This window comes from Cuculus canorus, chromosome Z (assembly GCF_017976375.1).
Source record: "Cuculus canorus isolate bCucCan1 chromosome Z, bCucCan1.pri, whole genome shotgun sequence".
Lineage (NCBI taxonomy): Eukaryota > Metazoa > Chordata > Aves > Cuculiformes > Cuculidae > Cuculus > Cuculus canorus.
In genome coordinates, this window is record NC_071441.1 from 28,373,412 (window position 1) to 28,383,129 (window position 9,718).

The 9,718-nt window shown below is 40.0% G+C and overlaps 1 long non-coding RNA gene across 1 annotated transcript; it reads right to left on the reverse strand.

The window, feature by feature from the left end:
- Positions 1–1,033: 1,033 nt before the first annotated feature.
- On the reverse strand, positions 1,034–1,704 carry LOC128850360 (uncharacterized). The gene is made up of 3 exons (XR_008447704.1): positions 1,592–1,704; positions 1,222–1,271; positions 1,034–1,102 (listed from the first exon to the last, which is right to left on the reverse strand). It is a non-coding gene; the product is annotated as an uncharacterized LOC128850360 (long non-coding RNA).
- Between the last annotated feature and the right edge of the window lie 8,014 nt (positions 1,705–9,718).

The window sequence follows — 9,718 nt, forward strand, 5'->3', positions numbered from 1 at the left end:
CAAAGCTAACCTGCAAGTCGCCACGAAGAGTGTATAACTATCTGCAGACTGAAGGATGAAAAAACCTACAAGTCACCACTAAATGGAAAGAAGTAGATACTAGTAAGTCCTGGTACAGCAAAATAACAGAGTTGATCCTTAATGGATAAGCTACATGATTTTTAGCTCTATTCTTTTTTTTCAAAACAACATCCCCACCCCCATTTACCTTTTAATGTTTCTTAAGACTAACTATACCAAAGGTGGAAACCTTCTGCAACATCAAAATTTTCTGCAAGTTTTTTCTTATTCACAAGAAAATTCATACAGCTGTTATTTTATCTTCCTCTGAATCCTTCTTCCCTCATCTTTGTAGTAATTAATTAAAAAAAAAAAAAAAGGAGGGAGCATGTGGAGAGATTACAGTGACTTGCCACTATCCTACTCTTCTCTCTCATACATGAAGTCATCCACCCACATTCTCACTCCCTGCTCCTCTCCACAACTGCCACTGCAGAGAAGCCTATCAACACTACCATGTGTGAACCCTTTATGACTGTTCACACCAGAGCAGTAAGGGTAGTGATTATCTGGCCTGGTAGTACAAACAAAATATACTGTTCAGTTAGCCCTAATTGCCAAAGCGGAAGAAGGGTAATTGGTCTGGCAGGAAGGGCTGTAAGAGGCCAGGCTGTCATTCAGGGGTCTTCTACATAAGTTTTGCCAAGAGGTTCCACCTGACTTTCTGTCACCGCTCCAACCTGCTTCTGACCTCATCATTAAAGTTTTCAGCCACATCAAACTGCAGTATTTCTCTCACTCAGAGAGTTTGTACAGAATATAAAGAAAACCCAGAAAATTACACCTGTTGCCCACACTGTATTTATGCTGCCTCACACTCAACAGGTGTTTTCTTTCCTGCCCCCCCTCCTAAGGTTACCAACCTTCTCCAGTTAACAATAGAGAAAACATTTTCAAAAACAATACTATGTAATATTTCCAAAGATTCTAAAAGAAAGGAAGAGTGTGAAGAGGTTTACCTGCGACTCATTTGTGGAGTACATGAGTAAAATAAGGGGGAGGTGGCACAGGTGTGACCTTGGTCTTCAACTTGAGATTCATCCTAATCATACAAAACTTCCGTTAAAAACCTTCCGAGATATAAAAAATTGCTGAATGGTGTAATCTAGTAATACTGTTAGTACGATTGTTTAGAGCAGGCAGTGCCTTGCTTTCACTTACTGTGCAGGATCTTCTTGTTGAAAAAATCTTCAAGTAATGCAGGGCAGATGCTACGAAGCAAAGAGTAAAACCTTTCCAAACATATCCTTTTGGAGTTGTCATTTTAGGAGCTAAACTGCTTATAAAGATTTCAACTCAAAAAAACCCAAGTGTTTAGGAAGACAGACAATAAAAATACTGTTGTGGATTTCAGTGAGCCTGTTCACAGTCTGAACTGAATCAAGGCCTAAAACATAGTGTTTTCTTATTTCCCCACCATGCTGTAGCTGCTTTATTTGTATCTCTACATTAGCACATTTTGTGTTCCCAACACAGAAAGTTTACATGGTATGCCATGAAGAAATACATGTAAATCAGTAGGTCTACTTACCGAGTCGCATCTGGGAACACTGGAGACAAACTGAACGCCTTGAAATGCTGTTACAAATGCATCCAGGGTCAGCAGAGCACAGATGAGAGACACCAGAACAAAGAGGTCAGCCTGGAATGTTAAAGTTAACAGCTGTGGAAGCAGAATCACCAACCCAACTCTAGGAATGCATGGCAGTGCAAACAGAAGCTGAGAATGACAACCCTTCTTTTCAGAACTCCCTGTGACCAGGGTGTCTTATTAGACGGTTACTCCTAACATCTCTCTCTCCCCTTATTATGCAGTAGCTGTGCAGTAATAAAATAGATTTAACTATTGAAAAGTACAGGTAGCTAGAGGTTTTTCTGGAGTGCAAAGTATGATTTGCAAGCCATCCGACTTCCACTGTACATCATAGCCTTCCATTGAGTTTACATCTTAAGACATTTAGACCAGTAAGAGAACAGAAGAAACAACTTAATACAACATTAGTTCTATACAGAATTTCCGAAACTATCTTGCAACACAAAGAGAAGAAAAATTCATTTAAAAAAAAAATCCATTCAAAAACCAGACAATATTTTCAGTTTTATAAACCACCTGAAAGACCAGCAGCAGCAGCAGGCGTAAGAGTACCCGAAAAAGGACAAGCACATGCAGTGGATAAAATCAAGTCCTACTTGCATGTATGCTATTACAATCTGTAATCTGTGGTTACATAGATTATGAGATATAGATTTGAAACACACATAAGGACTTTTGCCTATCCCAAAATTTTTCTTCAGCAGAGAGAGTTCTATGTGTAAGACAACCACTTTTGAGACAAATAAAAACAAAAGATCCCTCTCCTGACATGGAAGATAAGGAAATCGTGAAGGGCACAGGCTTAGTTTTGCTCCACGTAGCTTTACAGCAGATCCAGCAATACTGATTTCTAAATATACAGACAGTAATCTCTTCAGAAATTAATCTAGCTGACATACAATGGTTAGCTACCTAGGAAGCTGTATCAAAAATAAATCAGAGCTGTTACAAAAATTGTGATCTCGTTTACTGAGGTTCAGGGAAAAGTTATCACCCCTGAATGGAAAAGAGGCAAGACCTACTATGCAAGCTCATTCCTTAAATTATAGCATCTCATTACTCGTTGGCTTTACAGAATGTTGACCATGACATTATCATATAAGGTAGGTTTCAACTTCAGAAAAAAAAAAGTTATAAAGTACCTGTTAGTACTTCTATGAAGAGGATTTGGACTATTTTGAATTAAGACATACTGAGAACAATCAATATTAAGAGGAATTGAATTTTCTAACTTCACAAATATCATGAAACCACAGATAAGAACCATAGAATCATAGAATCGTAGAATCGTAGAATCGTAGAATCGTAGAATCATAGAATCATAGAATATTTTGGGTTGGAAGGGATCTTAAAGATCACCTAGTTCCAACCTAGTTCCAGCCAGACAGGCTGCTGAAGGTCCCATCCAACCTGGCCTTGAACATCTTCAGGGATGGGGCATCCAGAGCTTCCCCAGGCAACCTGTGCCAGTGCCTCACCACCCTCATGGTGAAGAAATTCCTCCTTAAGTCTAGTCTAAATCTGCCCCTCTCCAGTTTATAACCATTTCCCCTAGTCCTGTCACACAAGCCTTTGTGTAAACAGTCCCTCTCCAGCTTTCTTATAGCCCCTTCAGGTACTGGAAGGTCGCTATAAGATCTCCTTGGAGCCTTCTCTTCTCTGGGCTGAAAAACCCCAACTCTCTCAGCCCGTCTTCGTAGGGAAGGTGCTCCAGCCCTCATATCATCTGGACCTCCTCTGGACAAGTTCCAACAGTACCATATCCTTCTTATGTTTAGAGTTCCAGAACTGGACATGATACTCTCTGTGAGGTCTCCCACAAGAGGAATAGAGGGACAGAATCACCCCCCTCAACCTGCTGGTGATACTTCTTTTGATGCAGCCCAGGATACGGTTGGCCTTCTGGGCTGTGAGCGCACATTGCTGGCTCATGTCAAGCTTCTCATCACCCAGCACCCCCAAGTCCTTCTCCACATCATGCCACATCCTGTACTGAATCAAGGATTGCCCTGACCCAGGTGTAGGACTTCACACTTGGCCTTGTTAAACCTCATGAGGTTCTCACGGGCCCACTTCCCCAGCCTGTCCATATCCCTCTGGATGACATCATGGCCTTCCAGTGTGGCAACTACACCACTTAGCTTGGTATCATCTGCAAACTTGCTGAGGGTGAGCTCAATCTCACTGTCTATATCATTGATGAAGATATTAAACAGCACTGATCCTAGTACGGAACCCTGAGGGACACCACTTGTCATGGATCTCCATCTGAACATCAAGACATTGACCACTAATCTCTGAATACAACCATCCAACTAGTTTCTTATCCACTGTACCATCCATCCATCAAATCCATATCTCTCCAATTCAGAGGGAAGGATGTTGTGGGGGACCGTGTCAAAGGCTTTACAGAAGTCCAGATAGATCACATCTGTTGGTTTTCCCACATCCACTGCTGCAGTTATCCCACCATAGAAAGCCACTATGTTGGTCAGACAGGATTTGCCCCTGGTGTAGCCGTGCTGGCTGCCATTAATCACCTCCATGTCCTGCATGTGCTTTAGCATAGCTTCTAGGAGGATCTGTTCCATGATCTTCTCAGGCACAGAGGTGAGGCTGACAGGTCGGTAGTTCCCAGAGTCATGTTTTCTACCCATTTTTAAAATGGGCACAATGTATAAGAGGTTTCTGATGTTAGTAAAGCATTTTGAGTGCCATATGTTTTTCTGTAGAGAGAATTTAATAATTTCTTTGAAATTAATGCTTTGCTCAGCACTCAAGTGAATCAATACCACTTCTGCTTTTATCTAGATTATCTCAGAAACTGTTTTGAATAAAACTATTCTGAGAAAAATAGAATTGGTAGACACAGGTATTTCATACAAAGAAAGCTTTTCGTCTATGTTCAACTCAGGGCACTGTCAACTACAAATTAGTCACTTCTATAAGCCACTTCTAGAAGCTGTTTCCACATAAAACATCTTTACAGTACAAATCTCAAGAAATTTTATTAATGAAAAGAAAAAGTATATTTGTCCTCTTTGAACTGAAGAAACTGAGGTCTTGAGCAAAGAAGTTTCTTCAAAGTTATATGTCAAGAGAGATTTTTAAAAAAAGGCAAATTCACATATTAATTTCACCCTTTGGTACACGAGCTGCTGTAGGAACAATCCAGTATAAAGTTACATTACAAGTTACATAAAAAGTCCAGACTCCTAATGCAATGGTGTAAGAAGTCTTGAATTAACAAAAGAGAAACCACCACACAGATTTTTCTAAAGAAACAAATTAAAAACAAAGAAGAAAAAGGAAGAAAAGCAACATTACTGTAAATATGCAAAAAAGAGTAATTTCTACATTTATGTTCTACCAAATGAAAATCAAACCATGATCTGTTTTTTATTATATGCATAATCTACTTTTGACTTAAAAATCTAATATTCAGACAATCTCATTGAAGAGGCAGAAGATAAAAATAATTCTTCTACATAAAATCTAAACCACTACCATTATCTGAACCATAACCATAACATTTGCTACTACTCATCCAATAGCAGACAAGAGAATATATTGCACTTCACTGTCAAGTGAAAAAATTCTTTTTCTTTCTGCTCCACCAGTGATCAGCTTTATCACAGAATTAAGGCTGAAAGGAATCTCTGAAGACCATCTAGTACAATTCCCTGCTCAAGCAGGGTCATGTACAGCAGGCTGCTGAAGACCATGTTCAGTTGGTTTTGAGTATGCCTAGAGATGGATACTTCACATCCTCTCCGAGTAACCCATGGTAGTTTTGGACCATCCTCACAGTGAAAAAATCTATCTTTTGAGTTCGGATCAAACTTCCTATTCATTTCATTTAGTTATGCTCATAGCCAATTGTCCTGTCAGCAAGCACTACTGAGAAAGGTCTAGCTCCCTCCTTTTTATTCCCTCCTATCAACTATTTATAGAGAAGGTCCCTCCTGAGCCTTTTCTGCTCCTGGCTGAACAGTCCCAGCTCTCTCAGGCTCTTCTCAGAGAAGAGATGCTACAGTTCTTTCATCTTAGTAGCCCGTTGCTGGACCCTCTCCAGTATGTCCATGTCTCTTTTGTACTGGGGAGACCGGAACTTGACACAGCACTCCATGTATGGCCCCACAAGTGCAAGGAGAGGGGAAGGACCACCTCCCATAATCTGCTGGCAAGTGTCTGCCCAAGTCAGCCCAGGATACCATCACTCTTCTTTGCCACAAGAGCACTTTGGTCTCTCATGGTCACCTTGTTGTCCAGTAGGATCCCGAGGTTCTTTTCTGCAGAGCTGCTTTCCAGCAAGTTGTTCCTCTGTGTGTAGCAGTGCCTGAGGCCATTTCCCTCCACAGGCATGACTTCATATTTCCACTTGAACTTTATGTTATTCCTTTCAGCCCATTTGTCCAGCCTGTTCTGGCCTCACTGAATGGCACCATTTGGCTTATCAATTGTTCCTCCCAGCGTTGTGTCACTATGAACTTTCCAAGACTGCACTGTGTCCCATTGTACAGACTGTTCAGTAACATATTAAGCAGTGTTGACCCCAGTATTGACCCCTAGGACACAACACTGCTGACTGGCCTCTGACTGGGCTTTGTGCCACTGATCACAACCCTCCAGGCATGACTGTTCAGCCAATTTTCAATCCACCTCACTGTCCGCTTATCTAACATATACTCTGTCAGGTCCTGCAGATGCAAGTTTAAGCACCTTCTCCATCACTACTCACCTACAAGTAGAAACAGGTGCTCCAGTTTATCCCAATGAAAGAAGACCCCATCAAGAGGTAAACCCGGAGAAAAGCTTAGAATAAACAGGCAAAGGCAAACATGTTCTTTTAAAGGCCAAAACAGAAGTAGCTAGTCTTAACTTCAGTGATAAAAATGGAAACAACTCAGAAGATGGTTTTAGTTTGGCTCATAGCCCTCATCTTCTGAGCACTAGATACACATGGTCTGTGAACAGCTTCAGCAAGTGTTGAGGAACATTTCTATGAATTAAACTACAGGAAAGCAGAGTGTATTCTAATGTTAGATACAGTATTTGCTAATGTCTTGCATGGATGATCTCTTCTAGGTGAAAAAATCATCATGCAGTTTGAGGACATTGCAGCAGCATAAACTTTTATGATAAGGCTCTGACTCATTCTGCACAAGTAGACTGCTTCTTGTCCTGTTGCTACTACCATTGAAGCTAATATCTAATGCCTTTCTCTTTAATATGCACACATAGGGCTGACGCACAAGCAGGCACTTAAAACACAAATTCAAGAAAAACAATTACCAATTTCATAGATGTTTACATCCTACATACACACTTCATAAACAACCTTCAAGGAAAAGGCAAGTGAATGTATTAATTTTTCATATATACAGCAGCAATAGCAATGATTAAACATTAACTATGGGACCTTGTTAATTTCCTGTCAGCATAAGAACAATTTGTTGTATAATATGGAGACCTGCAACACAACTGTCAACAGAAGAATCCATACAGAAGAAAAGACAAACTAACTCATTCAATAAAAAAGTCACACTTTGAATGGAGCATTAAAATTCTCCATATGAATGAGAAAGTTTCTCAGCATGATTTAAATGATTTCTGCATTTAAATGATTTTAAAAACTAGAAGATACCTGACTTTGACCTGATTACAAAGGCTAAAAGCCTCTCTAAAAGTTTTTCATAGTCTCACACCTGGAAGTACATTTCTTTCTGTTTGCTTAGACTGACTTAAAAATCCTTGTATGAATACCATTTATTGACTTAACGGTGGAGACCTGCATGTGAGCCAAGACATTAACAGTGAGCTATTTTACTTCTAAAATACAAACTAACAGGCACTACTACAGCAATTCTCAACAAAGCCATCGACTTTACTTATTATGAAGCAAATGAATAATGAGAGATTGTTTTGAAGGGCTAGGGTCATGACATGCAGCTTCTGTTCACAGTTCTTTATACTGCTACTAGCAAAGCTAAAATTTAAGATAGCCACTTCACCAGCACCAGAACAAAATTTTTTGTTCTTAACATTAAATTTTGGCAAATCTATGCAAATTAGTCAAGGTGCAGATATCAAGAAGACAGTACCCAGCCCTAAAATCTTTAATTTAAATCTGCTGGGACATGGTATTTTTCTGATAGAATGTTTCAGTTAAATGAAAGGTTTACTTTTGATTTGCAATACAGATCTGCAATTTTTTGTCATAAAACCAAAACCACCAACACTTCTGAATTACAAAAAAAAAAAAAAAAAGTTTCTAACAAAGATTTCAAATCCTTATGTTACAGCACTGTAAAACATAAGAAGAATCCAGACTGAATGACTCATGCTGAACAAGTAACTTGGACTTTTCTGAGTCAAATGCCACAAACCTGTGGAAAGTGACCACATCTATGAACACAAAAGCTAGCATGCCAGCTAACAGCAGAACCATAAAGCTCTTGATGTAGCTGAAAGGTCGTCTCACACTCACCCATCCTGCATCTGCTCAGTTAATTTCTTGATTCCATGCATTTGCAGGTACCAAATTACTCTACAGTGCTTGCCAGCTGCTGCAGTTGCACCCTACCCAGTTAATACCTTAATGTCCTCCAGTGTGCTTGCACTTCTGTCACTTTTCACGTGATCACAGCTCAATTCTGCTTAGCAGCAGAACTGGAGCACTAAGCAGCAACTAGAGATATGCTTAGCTTGAAGTCTTTGTTACAATTGGTGGGGGAAAAAAACACAACCAGAAAGCCTCCTAAAAAGCACAGTTTACAGGACTTCAACTAATTTGTACATGACAGAAAGGAAAGGATGCTTCCCTAGCAGAATGCTGCTTCATTCAGCAAAGCAAATATGGCTCCAGGCAACACTTGGGAAAACAACATAGTGTGTTGGCTTAGTCAAAAGTGTTACACAAGTAAGGACAGAGGCTAATACATTACAGCAAGCATGGCCTATCACATTTGTGAATTGGTCTTTGTGCACATACAGTCAAGTGAACAATGCAGAATTGATACATTTTCTGAAAACAGTTAGGATCCTTCCATTAAAAATAAGATTTAAAACGCTATGAAAGTAAGGAGTTTAGCAGCAGAAGAAACCAGCTCCTACACAAGCAGAGAGTAACATCAAACGCAGAACAGCTAAGAGCCAATGTCCAAGCAACTGGGGTGGTTGTGGTAGGGGAGTTTCCCTTTTCCCTTTAAATACATTTGACAGGCGTGGACACGAGGAAGCCTGTTCTCGGGAAGAAAAATCAGCTTCAAAGCATAAATGTCACAAGCTGACTTCTGAAGTCAATTGACAAATGGTAGCCAGAACAGAAAAGCCTTAGACAGCTAAATGCAAGATAAGATTTCCAAACAAAGGCTCCTCAGCAGCTGTGTTGCTGAAGGCCAAGCCTCCCCTGCAAGGATGTCCTTCAAAAGGTGATTTTAATGTGACTTTGCCTTGCAGTACCCTATTCCCAGGACCTATTATTTACCTAGTAACTTCCCATGCTGCCAACCAGCCTGAGTGGCAAAACACAATAACTGGGGCTCTCAATTTTATTTACTAACGGGTCTTACCATAGCCATCCCTCTTTAAGGGCTGACATGATCAATTTAGCGTAACATGCATATATGACTTGGCCAAATACCTTCCGATATCATCACTGGTGCTGCAAAACCACATACATAACTCTGCAGTTTCGTAACAAATTATTTTTGTTTAATTCTGTGAGTGCAAAATAGATGATTTAGAATAGATAACAAAGTGCCTTAACAGCGGTGTGAATTGCTGTTTTGCCTTAAGGAAAAGAGTTACTTTACTGCTAAACAGTTACATTTCTTAAAGCTTCAAGGAATATGAAAAAAACAGTCTTCCTCAAGGTTTTCCTGACCTGCACTTAAGTGCATCATAATCAGCATGTTGCAACAAAAAAAACCCAGCAATACTGACCCACCCCCTCCAAATATTCACATCCTCAATCCCAGCATTTAATTGTCTCTACCTTTCCAGGTTGCTCCTGAGCTAAAATTTTCACTCTCACTGTCATGCCCAAAAGGCATTTTTGGT